The 19,654-nt window shown below is 39.9% G+C and overlaps 1 protein-coding gene across 1 annotated transcript in view; it reads right to left on the minus strand.

Annotated features, from left to right (window-relative positions):
• Window positions 1-19,654, minus strand: part of chchd3a (coiled-coil-helix-coiled-coil-helix domain containing 3a) — a 233,628-nt gene that overhangs the window by 47,850 nt on the left and 166,124 nt on the right. The gene's annotated exons all lie outside the window — the stretch shown is intronic.

Here is a 19,654-nt window from a genome sequence, read left to right on the forward strand (position 1 = left end):
ATATTACTTCCATTCTAATCTTGGGCTTCACAAAAACTATATCATTCCACCTTTGGTCTCCAGCTCCTGGGATCCTAAACTCTGTTTGATCAAGTTCCTGTTCAAGAACCTTTGTGTGGCTTTGGTGAGTTATAGGTGTTATTGTCTTTTGACCTTGTGTGCTTCTCACAGAAAATGGTTTTGGTATCTTTAACATGCTGTTCAAAGGACAAAAAAGAACAAAGTTCTTCACCGAAATCTTCACACAGAGAGGGGTGAGTCTGTGGAATTCTCTGCCACAGAAGGTAGTTGAGGCCAGTTCATTGGCTATATTTAAGAGGGAGTTAGATGTGGCCCTTGTGGCTAAAGGGATCAGGGGGTATGGAGAGAAGGCAGGTACAGGATACTGAGCTGGATGATCAGCCATGATCATATTGAATGGCGGTGCAGGCTCGAAGGACCGAATGGCATACTCCTGCACCTATTTTCTATGTTTCTATGTTTCTAAATCAGTGAAATTAAAAAAAGTTATCTACCATGATAAGAGCAATTCTAGTGTCACTCGAATACCTCCCTACATCAAATTAAATGGAATGCAAACTTCCTTTATTGTTACTCCAAAACGGTATAATCAATTGTGGGTACAACTAAAAGGGACATAAACCGAATTGGAAAGAACATGAAAAATGGTGTTAAATTATCTCCACCAGGTGACCCACTATTAATAATAATATTATTCTTTGGCAGTTTCTCAGAATCAAGGACGACTTGCTTTAGCTATGGCTTTGAGCGGTTAATGAGTCTATGTGGGAACTGCAGGCTCCTTTGCAGATGGGGCAGGAGCTGCCTGACAGAGTTAATGGTTTGTAAGACGAGTTGCTTCTTCTGCCAATTACATAGGGCTTCTCTGTGCATCCAATTCATGGACTTTAGGATCTCGGTACCACTCCAAACCTCTGCATACTGAGTGTTCTGTTAACTCCTATCATACAGGAATCTGGTTTTCCTGTCTGTATTAAAGATTTTGGTTGGTACTTTATGATTCTGGCTCCCCCTACATCTCCCCTCCTTCCTGCTCCTTTTCTTACCTCATTTGATCTATCCCATTGCGAAGGAATGAATAGAAGGGGAAGGAAAGAAAGATTCCTTCACTGCAGTCTGCATTAAATTATTAAAATGTCATCTGACAGGAGATGTTTGTAATAATCTTTCTTCAGAAAGAGCACACAGAGCTGCCACTAATCCGGCGTCAATCAGTGACCTGAATACAAAACTGGTTTGTGTGTTTACTCAATCACCAAAAGACAGAGCAGAAAATGAAAGTCCTAACAGTGCAGATACTGAAACAATCAAAAAGCAAATTAATCACACAGATGAAGGCCTGCATGCTCACGATCTTGGAAGAGATGGGAAGGGAAAAATGCCACTTATTACTGTTGACAACAGCAAATACTCATTTAATTTAGACAACTTCAAAATTTATATGACACTTCGATGATAATGCGGCTGATAAATTTCTCAAATCAACCATTCTTTTATGAATTTTATTGTCCATCATTGTGGCAGCTAATTCTGCCCATCACAGTGACGGCATGACAAGTTCCTAATAACTCATGCGCTGCTTTTGTATGTCATTATTATAAAGCCGATAAGGATACTTTATTGAAAAAGTACATAAACCTATTTTATGTACATCATGTTTACATCAGTGTAGTGTTCGTGCATGGGAAACTCAATAAATTATCATGAACATCAATGGTAAGTCATTCAAAACCCACCAAAACCAATAGATAGATGGGGTAGACAGTCAGAACCTTTTTCACAGGATGGTGGTGTCAAAGACAGGTGGGCATAAGCTTTAAGGTGAGAGGGGTAAAGTTTAAAGGAGCTGTGCGGGGCAAGTTCTTTACACAGAGAGTGGTGGGTGCCTGCAATGCGTGGTAGTGGAGGCACATATTATAGTTGTGCTTAAGAGGCTTTTAGATAGGCACATGGATATGCAGAGAATGGAGGGATATGGATCATGCGCAGACAGAGATTACTTTAACTTGGCATAAACATTGTGGGTGAAAGGAGCTGTTCTTGGCTATGTTCTATATTCTGTTCTATGTTCAATGGGTTGTTACACTGAATTAAATCTTGAAAAAAAGTGCTCAAAAGACTTTAAATGTGGGAAGAGAGAGAAATGAGAAGATAAGATCGTGGCCATTTGATCTCAAGGTTAAATGGTTTCGAGGACAACATTGGATGATCACTGTAAAGGGGATGATGGGATCTTCTGCAGTCATGAAAAGATGGAACAATGTTGGTTTATTGTTGCATCTTTCACCATTACTTTAGTAATGCATTGAAAAATGATTAGGTTGTGTGGTCAAGTCCTGGAGTGAACCTTGAAGTTGCACTTTTGAAGCGGCGGCTGGAATAGTATTAAATAAGCCAAAAGCAGTTCAATCGAAAGATCACAGTTCACAAAATAAAGGCCAAATGAAACTTTTTCAAGGAATAAATCAGATTTTTGGTTCAATAGGCCAGTTGTAATTTTAATGGTTTTTCACGCGTGAAGGTGTGCCATCTACCTACTACCTCGGAGCTTTCCTGAAGTAACTCCACACAGACTGCAGCAGTTCATGTTGGCTCACTCACTATTGTTGGAATAACTCCACATGGACTGCAGCAGCTCATGTCCACTATCACCTGCCCATTGGCATTTCGAAGGGCAAACATTTTTGATGATGCTCACATCTCATGAATTAATTGAAAACGCCCCTGTCACTTAAGAGGAAACAGTCAAAAGTTAAGGAATATTTCCACCCTTTACCAGCTCAAATGGAAGTTTTGACAAATGCCAAAACTCAACAAGTCTGGAAAGTTTGTACCTTAAACAATATGTCTTAAGGTGTAGCACATTGAAGTCCTGTAGGGAATGCAGAAGCCAGCGATGAAGCCAGCCTTGTCATGGGGTAGATGGTGGAGAAAGGGAGTTGGGTAAGTTTACCACAGGGGCCCACCTTTACTGCAAATGGTACTTGCGGGTATGGTGGTGGTACACTGGTTAAATTGCCCGACTAGTAATTCCAAGGCCCAGAATTACAATCCATAGGGTCCGCTCAAACTAACCACAAAAACAAGAGTGAAATTGATATTGGTGATAATAAACACCCCTGATCTACTAATGACAATAGACACAAAATGCTGGAGTAACTCAGCGGGACAGGTAGCATCTCTGGAGAGAAGGAATGGGTGACGTTTCCCATTCCTTCTTTCCAGAGATGCTGCCTGTCCCGCTGAGTTACTCCAGCTTTTTGTGTCTATCTTCAGTTTAAACCAGCTTCTGCAGTTCCTTCCTACCCACTAATGACAATAAAGTGCACAAGTAGCTTCCAATTCATTATTCATAATACGTCCATTTCTACACCACACCCGCGCTAGACTATATGGAATATTAAAGGATGTAATGTGATACCAATAAGTATCCAGTGGAGCACCACAATAACTCCAGGACAACTTAGCTTTCCACATGACCGTTGCTAAATTTGTTCAACTTAAAATTACATCAATTACACCAAGATTTTTTATCCCACAGTACCTTGTTTTCAACATACAAAATGTTGCTATCACTATACTGTACTGAAATGTACCAACCCACATTTTAGCAAGTGTTTTCCCCTGCTTGTAATGTTGTTTAGAGTGGGCACATACCACCACCCAGGACAGGATTCTCTGAACAAGAGCATGCACAAAAAAAAGTCTTTTTATGGAATAAAAATAGGACGTGGGATTCAGGTTGGCCATGGTTGAGTTACAGTAATGTACTGGGACAGATCATTATTTCACATGTTTTCGATGAAATGCAAGGCAGATTCACTTTACAGCCCCACCTAAGGGGCAATCTTGCTAAAATCTTCATTACTTTTCTCTTCTTTCCATTACTCTCTTCAAGCAATCACCATTATCATCCAGGAACTACGTGCACAAAACTTAATTTGATGCTTCTGGTTGCTGGCTGCTCTGTTAAAACCAATCAAAAATCACAATTTCCTTTTACTCAGGGAAATGCTTACTCTCCCTTCAAACTTTTCTTCGGTACTACAATAAGCAAAGGTTGGGTGGAGTGAAACTTGGCTGATAATTAGGGTTAGGAGGTGGAGTGATGAGCAACAGCTTGATAAATCAGCTTTGAAGCGAGATATCTCAGAAGAAATTTGATAATTGTACACAAATTCCCGAATGGAACAAAATATGTAGGCGCCATTTGTGTTTACTAGCTGTCTTAGCATATTATATTATTTTGTATCTTACTGTATTATTTTTGGACACTTGGGGGTTGTCATGAGATGAATACATATATGGGCGTATGGGCATAAATGGACTGGGAAGCCAGAATTATGAGTGTAATTGGGAACGCAGAGACATGATGCATCAGACATGAGAGGAGCTTGGCAAGATACAATTCTTACCAAATCTATGATGGGAGAAATACTAATCTGTTTGTATTACTACTTCAATAAATGACTAATTAAACTGAAACGTCGTGAAGATCACTCTGTTGTTGTTGTTGTTTGTGTCAAGAATGATCACTCCACTCCTCCGTGAAGTGATGACTAGAGGAGACAACTGGATGGGAAGGATTGAAGTTGCCACTATCAAATAATTATGTGAAACAATATTTTCAGATATCCCCAGACAGCCATGTTCAAGAATGCAAAGAGTAAGTTTGAAACAGAAGCCAATAAATATGAATTTAATTCCGGTCAGGGGCTTTGACATATTTTAGTTATGTGAATAAAATGTTGACCAACCTTGTGTGACTTTCTGACATGGAGATTTTATGGTCAATAACAGCAAAACGCACATTGCTGCGAAACTTCACTCAAGGGTCCCTTCCCTCAAATGTCCATTACCAATTTAATGTCAAATCAGCTAAAAATTGCTTTATTGCCTTCAATTCAAGAGACACATTTCAGGTTTAAACAGCACAGGTGAAATTGCTAAGCATATACATCAGATATGCTACTGGCTGTGAGTCCATTTTCCTTCTTGAAAATAATGCATATTTATTTCCCTTAATTGAGTTTTCTTGATGATCATGGTCAATGGTGCTTTGGTTAAATATGATTCTGGGACTCTTGATCAAATTGTACAATGGGTGAAACTTTAGCACAAGGGCTGCAGCAGTTCATAAAGGTGGCTCATCACGACATCCTCATCAAGAGCAATTACAGATAATAGACAATAGATGCAGGAGTTGGCCATTCAGCCCTTCGAGCCAGCACCACCATTCAATGTGATCATGGCTGATCATTCTCAATCAGTACCCCCCATACCCCCTGACTCCGCTCTATCTAGCTCTCTCTTGACGTACAGGTATGTAGGTTAATTGACTGGGTAAAATGTAAAAATTGTCCCTAGTGGGTGTAGGATAGTGTTAATGTACGGGGATCGCTGGGCGGCACGGACTTGGAGGGCCGAAAAGGCCTGTTTCCGGCTGTATATATATGATATGATATGATATGAATGCATTCAGAAAATTGACCTCCACTGCATTCTGAGGCAGAGAATTCCACAGATTTACAACTCTCTGACTGAAAACGTTTTTCCTCATCTCCGTTCTAATGAGCAATAAGCACTCTTCTTGCTAGTGTCTCTGACATCCCAAAAAATAATATGCTGTGCCTTTCAAAGCATGAAATCGCTGTTTATTCTTTCAGTTCATCATTAATACTGTCAACATTACTGGGGCTTTACGATGTGATTGAGAGGGAAAGTTCTTTGAGATCAAATTCTTATTTGCTGGTGTTAATATATACATTTCTCATTTTTGAAAAATAGACTAAACTTCATTTAAAAAAAAAGCTTACTTCACCTTTCTGCCCCAATGTTTCTAAACCAAACGAGCCATACTTTGGACACATCTGAGATAACAGATGGTTAGCAGTGGGGCACAGAGCAATAAACGAATTAAAGGATTTGTTGGCATCAGGAACCATGAGATCAAATTACTAACATACTGCTTCCATCTCCTACATGTACCATTTTGCATTTTTTGGGAATATTGTTCACTACCCCTAGCCACAAATTAGATCATAGAAATGAATTATAAATCTCCCAAAAGCCTTTAAAGGTTGGCACTCTACTGTTACAGTTTTAATTTTCACATTTTTTCCCAAACTTTTAGATTTATTTGAAGAGCAGCCATCTTGATTTTTGAATAGGATGTCTGCATTTGCAGATTAACCTCTGACAGGAATAAATAACTTTGTGATGAATAGACTCCAATTTTATTTGCATTGAATATTCTATATCAATAATATAGTCACATCTCTGTGATGATAGAACTTCACAGCACAGGAACAGGCCCTTCAGCATTCATGTGCCTATCCAAAAGCCTCTTAAAAAGCCATTATTGTATCTGCTTCCACCACCATCCACGGCAGCATGTTCCAGCCACCTACCACTCTCTGTGCAATAAAATAATTCCCTGCACATCTCTTTTAAACTTTACCCCTCTAGGAGAAGTATTCGTTTAGTAGCTTCATCCTCCGACTGAGCATAAATTTCATCCTTTATTGTTGAGAGGTGCAACCTCTCCTTCGTTACCCTCGTGATTTTAATGTATGTATGTATAAAATGCCATGGGATTTTCTATACTCTAACTTGCCAAGGACATTTTATGATCCCTTTTGGCCCTCCTAATTCCCGACTTGAGTTATTTCCTGCTTTCTTTCTATGCCTCAAAGGCCCTGTCCGATTTCATTTTCTTAAACCTTGCAGATGCTTCCTTTTTTGGGGGGACCATATTAACCACTTCTCTCATCATCCAAAGTTTCCTTATCTTTGTCCCTCCTTATTGGAGAATGCTTGTGAGTAGATCTCACAAGTCATAAGTTCAAAAGTCATAGGAGCAGAATTAGGTCATTCGGACATCGAGTCTATTCTGCCATTCAATTATAGCTCATCTATCTTTCCCTCTCAACCCCATTCTCCTGTCTTCTCCTTGTTACCTTTGACATCTGTATTAATCAAGAACCTGTCAATCTCCGCTTTAAAAATACCCCAAACCCTTTTTTTAAACATGATTTTTAAATTCACGAAGTGGAGCTTGGAATGTGTACATTTTAAACGTGTTAAGTATGCAACATATTTTTCTGGTGCAACATACCAAAATGCTCTGATCTAAGTGGAGTGTGCCAAACACAATGAAATGTCTGTAAAATCTACGCTGAAGGTTTTCATTTTCTATTTTATTACACAAGTTGAATAGATCATTTAGAATATATGCAACACAGTAGTAATGTAATAACCAATTCAACAAAGAGCAAAGATAATACTGGATTCCTGACTGACATTGACTTGATAAGATGGGGGTTTGAGAATCATATCAGCTAACTTCTCTCCAATACTAAATGGCAAGAGTAGATATTCATCTGCAGGTGAATGACATTCCATCGTAATTCCGACTTGCAGCATGCAAATGTTGTAAGGGGGTCCGAGGTACAATGGGGATAATTGCTGACCACCAGATACCCAGCCTCTGCCTTGCTCTCGTCGCCACTATATTTATGTTGCTGGACCAGTCGAGTTTCTGGTGAATGATGACCCCCCAGGGTACTGACAGTGAGGAATACAGCAATGGTTATATCACTGAAAGTCAACAGTGGGTGGTTAGAATGCTTCGTGTTGGAGGTGTTTTATTGGGGTTTTGTGGAATAAATGTCAATTCTCACACATTCATCTATGCCTGCATGCTTTTTAAGTCTTGCTATATCATTGCCTGAGGAATTGCAAATAAAACGAAATATTGGGCATGAGTATCAACCCGCCACTTCATGAAGAGTGTGCGGATTTTATTACTTTAGTCATGCAAACCCATTTTCAAATGATAGCTTTAACTTTGCACTAGCTTAAAAAACCAACATATCATAGCTATTAAACCTCCTCAATGTGACAGTAATTGGCATATGTGATTCTTGACTTTTACCAGTTGTCCTATTCTCTCATTAATAAGCAGCTTATCTTCCTAAAAAGCCAAGTAGTAGGTTTTTCTTCAAGCTTCCAGTTACAAAGGAATTCCCACTAAACATTAATGTTGCTTGGTGCTAACTGACCAGTGCTCAGAACTTATTTTTATTTCAGTTTTCGAACGTGCTTTTTCTTTTGCCCTTATCTCATTTCAACACTTGGAATCAATGCATGTATAACATTTATTTGTTGTAACTGAGGGTATGTATTATTGTAACCCAGCAGGACTTACACACCTCTTTTTAACCATTACTTCACTTTCAAATCTACAGCATCAGTTGCTGGCTGCAATCAGAATGCTGTACCTATCACGATCCCTTGCCAAATTCAATAATTTTAGGTAATCAGTCTTTTCTGACTGTGTCAAATTAGTTGCAAGTCATTCACCTTCAATATTAATTCAGCTTTCCACAATTGCTTTCTGACTTACTGAGTATTTTCAACATTTTGTTATTTCAGATGTCCAATATCTGCAGTGTTCTGCACCTTACCTCTCGTCTGCCCTCGGTCATTAACCCTTCAGATTCCCTTTATACCACCTTCAGACAGATTACCTGTGATTAACAAGTAATCACACCTTCTCAGGGCTGGCACTGACAGCAATTGTGTCACCTGGATTTTCTCAGTCACCACTCATCCTATCATTCCCTATGTTCTCGCCATCCCTTCCTCGTCCTTGGAACAGGATAAAACAATTGTTTTCTCTATTTTCTGCTCCGATGAAAGATCAGCAAACATAAATGTGAACTCTGGAGCAAAGAAATAAACTGCTGGAGGAACTCAGTGGGTGATGCTGCTTGACCTACTAAGTCCCTCCAGCAGCTTACTTTTTGCTCCAGATTCCAGTGCCTGGAGTCTCTTGTGCCTTCTTAAAAACAAACTCTGTTTCCTCTTTCCACAGAGGCTACCCGGCCCGCTGAGTATTGTTGTATAACTAATATACAAAATACAACAGTATCTCCAACATTTTGTTTTTATTTCAGATTTCCAAGATCTGCGCATTTACAGTCCTTATCAAACTTCTGCAGTTTTAAGTACTTTTTATGGCGCATATGGAAACAGTTTAACCTTAGACAGCATACCTCTGACCCAGTGTTGCCGTTCACCTAAAATAAACCAACAATTTGAATCACAGAATAATAGAATGGTTACACCACAGTAAAAGGCCATTCAGTTCATCAAGGGGCAGCACAGTGGCGCAGTGGTAGAGTTGCTGCCTTACAGCGCTAGAAACCCTGGTTTGATTCTGACTATGGGTGCTGACAGTACGGAGTTCGTACGTTCTCCCAGTGACCGAGTGGGTTTTCTCCGGGTACTCCGGTTTCCTCCCACATTCTAAAAAGATGTACAGGTTTGTAGGTTAATTGGCGTCTGTAAAATTGTTAAAATATTGCCCCTATTGTGTAAGTTAGTGCTAGTGTACTGGTTGGTGCAGACTTGGTGGGCCAAAGGGCCTGTTTCCATGCTGTATTTCAAAAGTCTAAAGTCCACCCTGGCTCTCAGTCAGGAAATCTAAGCATACATCCTTGTCCATTTCTACAGAAAACAAAACGTTATAAATTGCTCGCCTCATACTGTATTTATCCAATTTTCTTGTGAAGGCCACAATGCAACCCTTATCCACCATAGACAACGCATTCACAATTCAACCACATTGCATTAAAAAATTGAATCATGTCACTCTTAATTCTCTTCCCCTTTACTTTAAACCTATGAATTCAAGTCCTCAATCCCTCGTCCAAAGGGAACAGCTTCCCACTATCCACTCTGTCCTAAGTCCTACAAATTTTAGATACTTATTGCAAATCTCCCCTCAGACTTTTCTTCTCCGAGATGGATTCTTGGAACAGCTTGTACTGGAGCCTACCAGGGAGAAGGGAATTCTGGATTTAGTGTTGTGAAATGAACCTGATCTGATAAGGGAACTCAAGGTAAAAGAGCCATTAGGAGGCAGTGATCATAATATGATAAGTTTTACTCTACAAATTGAGAGGGAGAAGGAAAAATCGGAAGTGTCAGTATTACGTATAGCAAAGGGGATTACAGAAGCATAAGGCAGGAGCTGGCCAAATTTGACTGGAAGGAGGCCCTAGCAAGGAAGACGGTGGAACAGCAATGGCAGGTATTCCTGGGAATAATGCAGAAGTTGCAGGATCAATTTATCCCAAAGAGGAGGAAAGATTCTAAGGGGAGTAAGAGGCACCCATGGCTGACAAGGGAAGTCAAGGACAGCATAAAAATAAAAGAGAAGTATAACATAGAAAAGAAGAGTGGGAAGCCAGAGGATTGGGACTCTTTTAAAGAGCAACAGAAGGTAACTAAACAGGCAACACGGGGAGAAAAGATGAGGTATGAAGGTAAGCTAGCCAATAATATAAAGGAGGATAGTAAAAGCTTTTTTAGGTATGTGAAGAGGAAAAAAATAGTCAAGGAAAATGTGGGTCCCTTGAAGACAGAAGCTGGGGAATTTATTATGTGGAACAAGGAAATGGCAGACGAGTTGAACCGGTACTTTGGATCTGTCTTCACTAAGGAAGATACAAACAATCTCCCAGATGTTCTAGTGGCCATTAATCCTAGGTTGACGGAGGAACTGAAGGAAATTCACATTAGGCAGGAAATGGTGTTGGGTAGACTGATGGGGCTGAAGGCTGATAAATCCCCAGGGCCTGATGGTCTGCATCTCAGGGTACTTAAGGAGGTGGGTCTAGAAATTGTGGATGCATTGGTGATCATTTTCCAATGTTCTATAGATTCAGGATCAGTTCCTGTGGATTGGAGGGTAGCTAATGTTATACCACTTTTTAAGATAGGAGGGAGAGAGAAAACGGGAAATTATAGACCAGTTAGTCTGACATCAGTGGTGGGGAAGATGCTGGAGTCAATTATAAAAGACGAAATTGCGAGCATTTGGATAGCAGTAACAGGATCGTTCTGAGTCAGCATGGATTTACGAAGGGGAAATCATGCTTGACTAATCTTCTGGAATTTTTTGAGGATGTAACTAGGAAAATTGCCAGGGGAGAGCCGGTGGATGTGGTGTACTTGACTTTCAGAAAGCCTTCGACAAGGTCCCATATAGGAGATTAGTGGGCAAAAGTAGAGCACATGGTATTGGAGATAGGGTACTGACATGGATAGAAAATTGGTTGGCAGACAGAAAGCAAAGAGTGGGGATAAATGGGTCCCTTTCAGAATGGCAGGCAGTGTCGAGTGGGGTACCGCAAGGCTCGGTGCTGGGACCGCAGCTATTTACAATATACATTAATGACTTGAATGTAGGGATTAAAAGTACCATTAGCAAATTTGCAGATGATATAAAGCTGGGTGGAAGTGTGAACTGTGAGGAAGATGCTATGAGGTTGCAGGGTGACTTGGACAGGTTGTGTGAGTGAGCGAATGCATGGCAGCTGCGGTTTAAGAATAGGAAGGCAGACTATTATCTGAATAGTGTCAAGTTAGGAAAAGGGGACGTACAACGAGATCTGGGTGTCCCAGTGCGTCAGTCACTGAAAGGAAGCATGCAGGTACAGCAGGCAGTGAAGAAAGCCAATGGAATGTTGGCCTTTATAACAAGAGGAGTTGAGTATAGGAGCAAAGAGGTCCTTCTGCAGTTGTACAGGGCCCTAGTGAGACCGCACCTGGAGTACTGTGTGCAGTTTTGGTCTTCATATTTGAGGAAGGATATTCTTGCGATTGAGGGCGTGCAGCGTAGGTTTACTAGGTTAATTCCCGGATTGGCGGGACTGTCATATGTTGAAAGACTGGAGCGACTAGGCTTGTATACATTGGAATTTAGAAGGATGAGAGGGGATCTTAACAAAACATATAAGATTATTAAGGGGTTGGACACGTTAGAGGCAGGAAACATGTTCACAATGTTGGGGGACTCCAAAGCCAGGGGCCACAGTTTAAGAATAAGGAGTAGGCCATTTAGAACGGAGAAGAGGAAAAACCTTTTCAGTCAGAGAGTTGTAAATCTGTGGAATTCTCTGCCTCAGAAGGCAGTGGAGGCCAATTCTCTGAATGCATTCAAGAGAGAGCTAGATAGAGCGGAGTCAGGGGGGTATGGGGGGAAAGCAGGAACGGGGTACTGATTGAGAATGATCAGCCATGATCACATTGAATGGTGGTGCTGGCTCGAAGGGCCGAATGGCCTACCCCTGCACCTATTGTCTAACAAAAAAAAAGTCACAGTTGCTCTAACTGATCCTTGTAACTTCCGTCCCTTATCTCATGAACCAGGCTTGTAAATCTTTTCTAGACCCTCCTGAGACCATTATTTCCTTCCTCCGAAGGGATGACCAGAATTGAGCACAAAACTCCAATTGAGGTTGGATCCGTGGTTATATAAGATTCAGCATAACTTCCCTGTTTACACATGCCTCGATTGATAAAGTGCTGAATCGTGCATGCCTTATTAGCCGTTTTCTCAATCTATGCTGCCTCTTCCATTGATTTGTACACACATTTCCCCAGATCAGTGTAATCCTGCATTTCTTTTAGAACAATATCCTTAATTCTTTATTACCTTTCTCCACCCTTTCTAAATATCTTCACCTTAAATTCTATCTGCCACAAGTATGCCTACTCCGCCAGCTCATTCTTATCATATTTGCAATCTGTCACTTTCCTCTTTGCAATATTGTCAAATTTAGTGTCACCTGCAAATTTTGAAACGGTGACTTGCGCTCTTAATTTGAGATTGTTAATTTAGATCAACCAAAATATATGCTCAAATATCCTGATCATAGGAAATGTAACTATTGGCTTTCCTCCAGTATTAAAAACCATTCACAACAATCCTTTGTTGTCTGTTACTTAGTCAATTTCACATGCCTTGTGCTTCAACTTCGCTGAGAGAGTCACAGACCTAGACAGACGGGAACAAGCTCTCTGGCCAACCAAGTTGACAAACCGAGCTAGTCCCATTTCCCCGCATTTTGGCCCATAACTCTCTAAACCTTCCCATCCGTATATCTTAGCTTCAATCCCTGTAAGGGCTAGCCTCTAAATGAAAACGTTGCCTAAGGTCGCTCTTAAATCTCTCCCATCCGAACGCAAGCCTATGCCCTCTAGCTTTAAAATCCTCTACCCTGGTAAAAGACTGTAAGCGCTCTCTCTATCTATGCCCTTCATGACCATGTACACCTCAATAAAGACACTCATTCTCCTACCCTCCAAAGAAAGAACTCTCAGCCCATCCAACCTCTCCCTACAACTCAAGCTCGCATGCCAAGGTAACATCCTGGTGAATTTCTTATGCACCCTTTCCAACTTAATGATATCATTCCCATTGCGGAGTTACCAGAATGACACACAGTGATTAGAAGCCTTCTGTAAATCCAGATATACCACTTCAACTGCATTGCCCTCATCAAAAAATTCTAAGAGATTTGTGAAACACAATTTGGCCTTATCTACTGCATTTGGTTTTCCCGAAGTGGCCACATTTACATCAGTGAGACCAAGCGTATACCAGGCGGCTGTTTTGTTCAGTCCACCAAGGCCTGTTGGATTTCCCCGGTTGCTAACTATTTTAACTCCCCTGCCTGTTCCCACACATACCTTTCTGTCCTGAGCCTCTTCCCTTTGCCAGAGTGAGGCCACATGCAAAGTGGAGGAACAGTATTGCATATTCTGCTTAGGTAGCGTTAGTGAATTCTCCATTTTAGGTAACTAATCAGCAAACCCTTCCATGTACCCTACCTGGATGCACTCTCATTTCTTCCACTATCCTGTCCGCCTTTCCCCTTCCCCCACTCCCTCTGACCTATTTCCCTTCCTCTGGCCTTACAATGAATGCCTTTTATCTCAGTCATTTGTCGCCTTTTCATCTTTGCCCTTTGTCCACCTAATTGCCTCCTCACCTCTATCCATCTACCAGGCTTTGTCCCGTCCCCGCCTCTCTTCCAGCTTTCTCCCCCCACGACAATTTGTCTGAAGAAGGATCCCGACCGAAATGTCACCTATCCATGTTCTCCAGAAAGGAAGCCGAGTTACTCCAGCACTTTTTCACACAAAGGATGGTGGGAGTATGGAACAAACTGCCAGAGGAGGTAGTTGGGGCTGGGACTATCCCAATGTTTGATAAACAATTAGACGGGTACATGGATAGGACAGGTTTGGAGGAATATGGACCAAGCGCAGGTAGGTGGGACTAGTGTAGCTGGGACATGTTGGCTGGTGTGGGCACGTTGGGCCGAAGGGCCTGTTTCCACACTGTATCACACTATGACATTTTGTGTGACTTGTTCAAGATTCCAGAATCTGTAGTTCCTTGTGTCCATTCTTGCCCTCAATAAATTTGTCCTGGCTTGCAGTCCCTGTGACTGTTAATCCTGTTTGGATCAATGCTGCTCCACTACCAAGTCTGAGATGACAGACTCGTAGTTTCTGGACATTTTCACTCCCTTTATTGAACAAAGCAGACAAGTGTGTTGCTGTCCATTCTGTGGCATGACCTTTGGATCTGAAGACCATTGAAAGATTATGTTCGGTGGTCCATGTCTTTTCTCCTGTGCTTCCCTCAAAATCTCACAACGTATCACATGTAGTCCTCATTACATAATTATTTTAACTGCAGCCAATATTTCTAATATATTCATGCTGTCAATTTTAATGTATTTATAATTATATAATTTGTACCTCACATCTCAACTATTTACACTATTATTTTGAAAACACCTTCTTCCAAGACAGAGACAGATGTAATGTGCCTTCACAGTACCCCCGCATCCATTCGCAAGTTGCCACTTTTGTCCTTAATGTCTCTTTTCATTATTTTTATGTTTTAAGAATACTTTTGGATTCCCATTTACGTTTAAAGATAATCTTTTCTCATGCACTCGTTGTCTCTCCTACTTTAACTTTCACTTCCCTTCAAATTCATTTCTAATCATCCTTGTTCATTCTGGTATTTACAGCCCAGTCATTTGCAGCTTTTTTTTTTGCTTTACCTTCCACCCTGTTGCCAACCACAGAGCTCGGAATTGTTTGTTTGATCTTTGCTGCATATGGAAATGGTCTTCAATCATTTCTGAACCACTTCTTTCCTAAAGGCAGCCATTTGATTGAGAATTCTTCTGAAATTGCTGTGCTTCTTACTTCCGTCATTACAAATAGGGATTTGTAGCAATCTGAAGACGCCAGTACCCAATAAAGGAGGTTGGGAGAAACAAGGAACTGAAGATGTTGGTTGACAAAAAAAGATATGAAGTGCTGGAATAATTCAGCGGGTCAGGCAGCATCTCTGGAAAACATGGATAGGCGACATTTGGGATCGGGTCCTTTCTTCAGACTGATCAATAACACTGCTTTAACATACTTTGAGTAAAGTCCAATTTAAGAACTACAGGACATTTTATTCTGCACTTTTAAATCTTAGCCTGTATCTCATCACCAACTTCATATTCCCGAAGGCTATTCATGATTATTTAACAAGGTCTTGATCAGAACTGTATTCCATGTGGGATGAGATAAGATTGAATAAAGTTCAGTCTTTTATGATTTTCAATATTTGTTCATGTATTCCAGCCCACCATCTCCCATGTTCCCCAAATTAATGGCATGAACACACTCAACTAAATTGATATTTTAGGCAGTGCTACCAAAGTATTCAATAATTTAGTCTGGGGGAAAAATATTCATTTTGGCCTCCGGGTTCTCACAATTAGAATGGAACAGGTTTAGTTTTGTATTTCAGTCTTATAAATGATCCTCTGCAGCATTGTGCTGCTCGTTGTCTGCAGTTGCTAAAAAATTGATCTGTCTGAATTACAGATTGAAGTCTCTGATGACAATCTGTGCAGAATTTACATTGCACAAAATGATGCTTGGTTTTATGAATGCAAAGACATGCAAGATATTTGTTGGGTCGGCAGCTGAAAAAGATTGAGCCGGTTTAATGCTGCAATCTGCAATAAGGATGAGAATAGACACAGTTAATCAATGTTACCAGTCAAAGCAAGAGCCATGATGTTCACAATGAAAGATTATGATGATTTTAATGATCTTAATATATTACAAAAATGATAAAGAATTGACATGTTAAAAAATGGCCTTGTAAGCCAGTCTCAATAACATAAACCTTCTCCCATAAACTAATGAACCAGGCTAATCTGTTACATATAAACAAAAATTAATTAAATTATAAACACCATTATTCTTGGTGTTCGGGAGGCATTTCAAGATGATTGAAAAAGTGGGAAACCATTGCTAGCTTCGAACCAAGCTAGAATCTTGAAAAGTTAAATATAACAGGAGTAGAATTCAACCATAGCAAGATGAATCGTCGATTGCCCTTTCCTAACCTGAAAGGACAAATGCCAAAAAGTAATGATAATGAGTTGAACAGGACAAGGTGAGTTTTAAGATCACCTCTAATGTAGTTCTGTTTATATTTTTAATTGCTTATTTCATCCTGTGAACAGGCAGGCTTAAAAATGAGTTTTAAAACCAGCTTTTATGGAAAAATCCTGAATTCAACCTATATCAGCATCCAGACATTAATGCAATTTAGATGTACTTTAGCTTTTTTTATGTTGTCCCTGGAGAAAGTAAAGTTAGATGGTGTCTTTCACCTCCTACGAGTATATCAAATCTCATCGCGATCTATTAAGTGGATTGCAAATGCATTTGCAGTTGTTTTATAAGATAAGATACAGAAAATTTGCGCACATTAGTTTCTATAAACATCAGTGAGCAAGGTGATCAGCTAATCTGTGTCAGTGGTGTTGGCCAGAGGCCGAATAATGGCCTATAAGTCCCTGCTCTGTCTTGTATAGTGCTGTAGATGATCTGCTAACAACTTGACAAATAAACATTGTTTTAAATTTATCATATCTCCAAAAGACTGCAGCCCACAAAATGTGTCAAAAACACATGTATATATGCAACATTAGATTTTTTTTAGATTTTTAGATTTAGAGATACAGCGCGGAAACAGGCCCATAATTTAATTTATATCATAAATGTCTCAGAGCTCCTCACAGGAGCAGAGGCTGTACAGAAATGAAGGTGGCTAGGAAGATTTTATAAATGACATGGGGAAGGAAACATATTTCCAAAGGAAATTTTAAGAAATGCAGAAAGGAGCAGGCAAACACTAAGTTTAGAAAGAAATTCCAAAGAGCAGGACATGCAACAGTTGAAACCCTATTCTGATAGGGAAGTCAACAAAACAGCAAGAAGAAAGAATGGATAAACTGGTACATTGCGAAGGGCCTGTACGCTGAAGGCAATCCTAGGCAAAAAACAAATTGTGAATTGTCACATGCATTGTTTTCCTTCCTGTGCTCACATGAAGGTTTAAAATGTGCATCATTTGTGAAGAGATTTGGGATGCACCAACGTGCTCAAATTTATTTTTTTTCCTTAATAGGGATTCATTATTGTTAGTATAATTGTGCATCGGTGGAATGCACACTGCATTTGCACACAGCACAAACTACCGTTGCACCTTGTAATTTACAGTGGCCTTCAGTTGGCCTTCAGTTACAAGCAAGCACAACTTCAGGTTAATTTTAATGCCGAACACCACAGTGTTTATTTCATAATACACAAGGTATCTCTGCCATTATAGATTCTTGAGCTGCGTCTGAGCATATTCACTCAAATTTCATGGAGACCCTTGGCAGAGACACAATTCATGTAATTCTCCTGCATTTAAATCCCTTCTGAATTTGTAACAGGAACAACAACTCCATTAAATTTAATGGAGAGGAATAAGGAACAAAGGTAGTTATAGGGGTAATCTATTTATATTTGTAAATTAACTGTGTTTTGAAGATTAACGTTTTGCTATTAGGTAAAAATTGTCACTGTTAACCAGATACTAGAGGAACAAGATAGACCACTCGACCCTAAAAACTGTAGTATGTCATGGTGCCATTTTAGTAGGCAGAAACTTGCAGAAATATTAAAAAAGAGAAATAACAAAAATCTGTGAATTGATAGATGAGATATATTCTCCATTTTAATGGTATCATCACATACTGTTCCCCCCAAAACACTGATTACACTGCGAGAGGCATAACGGACGGTGGGTTTTGCCTACTAAAATAGCGGACATTACGCTCCTTTGCGTACTACACTTGTCTGAAGAAGGGTCTCGACCCAAAACGTCACCCATTCCCTCTCTCCTAGATGCTGCCTGACCTGCTGAGTTACTCCAGCATTTTGTGATACCTTCGATTTGTACCAGCATCTGTAGTTATTTTCCTACACTTCAGTATAGGCGATTTCAACAGAGTGGTCCATCTTGTTCCTCTAGTATCTTTGCTGTTAACCTTTATTAGATAGTAAAGTTTAATAAAATTTGTTGCCAGTTTTGAAAGTAGAGAAGTCAGGAGGAAATTTAGCTGGTTGTCAACATTTTTGAGGCTCTGCGGAATTGGTCTTATCCAGCCCGATAACGCGATGAGATTTACTTCCAGGATTCTCTGTTAAGGACTGTTACTATAAAAGCTGTGATAGAGTGATGTTGTTATGTTAATTCTTTAAAACACCCAGTCTTAAATGTGGTCTCAGGATCTGTCAAATGGTTTCATGCCAGTTTCCACCCAGCCCCTCAAAGCATGTAGTATTCTTTTTATCATGGATGGAAATTAATTATCTCCTTCCTGGAAGATGCATTTACAAGCGATTATAGTCACTATTAAACATCCCTGCCTCTGTGGAAGTTAAGGCTGTTGAAATAAATAAAGCAGTCAAAACCATCAATGCAGAAAAGCATACAAAGTCAAAGTATATAATTTGATTCTTTCTGAATGGGAGGAGCATTTACTGGCTATGTAAAAAATTGGAACTCCTTGATCTAATTGACAATGCCCAATATCTTGTTATATTTATCAATCAGCAGTAGGAGTAAGGCAATCAATAATACTATATTTAAGAACAAAGTTAAGAGGTGACTACAGTCGGCCTCATTCAGCAAGTAGCTGCTAAACATTTTGAGATATGATTTTTGTGCCTAATGCTTCCAATCCAGATTAGTGTCTGGAGAAAGGAAAACACTAGTATGTTTGATAGAAATATTGTCTAGCATTTTGAAATCATAAAATGGTACTTAAAAGGTAAATATATGTGTTAGCCTACTTTGCAACAAAAAAATTATAGTCCTCGAAGTTGCAGTCTAAATATTAGTCCCTGAACTGCTTATTATGCACCTACATTATGCACCTTGAAACATGACAAAACAGCTTCACAGAATCTGAAGATGGACACAAAAAGCTGGAGTAACTCAGCGGGACAGGCAGCATCTCTAGAGAGAATGAATGGTCGACGTTTCGGATTGAAACCCTTCTTCAGAACCATCAGAGCAGAACAAGAAAAATGAGCCATGTCAATTGGTTTTATTCACCACTTAAAACAGTGTGTTTAAGGGTTAACCCTTTTGATTAAAATGGTGCGCAAAATATAGTTTGACACTGTGTGATTTACGTGCTAACATTGTATAAAGCAATTTCTATTTTAAGAGGATGAAGAACACAAAGTTCTCTGGGAACAACAAATAAGAGCATGATTAGAAGTGCTTTAACAACATTGCTTGTGTGAAATGAAAACACTGTGGAAAGAAAAATCGCATCAAGTTTGAAGATATGAAGCTGAGCATTCACCCAAAGATGGGAAGGTCAAATGGGGTGCACACAAACAA

Source organism: Rhinoraja longicauda, chromosome 23, assembly GCF_053455715.1.
Source record: "Rhinoraja longicauda isolate Sanriku21f chromosome 23, sRhiLon1.1, whole genome shotgun sequence".
In the NCBI taxonomy this organism is placed as follows: Eukaryota; Metazoa; Chordata; class Chondrichthyes; order Rajiformes; family Arhynchobatidae; genus Rhinoraja; species Rhinoraja longicauda.